Raw genomic sequence first — 751 nt, 5'->3', positions numbered from 1 at the left:
ATACATCTCTAATGACACAGATTCACGTATAATATAACCATAGGCCAAACTTAAAAAGCTTGTGTTTAGGGCAAAAAAAAAGAGGAGAGAAGTATAGTTGGGTAAATGAAGAGGGGGATGGGTGGTTCGAGCATTGAAAAAAGGAGGACTATACTAGTTTGAAAGACCATTAAAAACACATAAATGCAAAAGTAACTGAGACAGTTGAGAATAATGAAGGGTATTGCGTCAGATGATAAACACAAATTTAATTCCAGCTTCATCACTCTCTATTTTGCATCTCTGTTCTTTTTCTTTTTATCTTTTCCATTACTAACTCTACTCATCACTCACAAAATGCTACCTTTCAAGCGCCATGCTCTCATTTTGGTGAATCCTCCACCTTGTGTCCATGTTCTCCCCTTTTAATTCTCCTCCTTTCCTTCTTTCCAAATCATCCTTCCTTTACTCAACATGCTCTCTCCCATGTTGTTAGTGTTGAGATTTTACATTAAGAAAACACACGGAATATGCGAAAGACCATAAAAGCCACCTTATCCCATGTTAAATACCCAATATTTAGAAGGTTATAGAAAAAGAAATGGCGAGAGACGTTCAAATCCTCAACTTGTATTGCAGGGTATGACTATTCTATTACTTGCATCATTCTGATGTCTGGATGACCTAAATTCTTTGACTCTAATTTTTCTTTCCCCATTTTTTTAAAGGTTATTTCGTCCTCGCAATAAAGCTTTTATGGTATACTATGCAG

Source organism: Populus euphratica, unplaced genomic scaffold, assembly GCF_000495115.2.
Source record: "Populus euphratica unplaced genomic scaffold, PopEup_1.0 scaffold144.1, whole genome shotgun sequence".
Lineage (NCBI taxonomy): Eukaryota > Viridiplantae > Streptophyta > Magnoliopsida > Malpighiales > Salicaceae > Populus > Populus euphratica.
Note: the sequence above shows the minus strand (reverse complement) of the source record.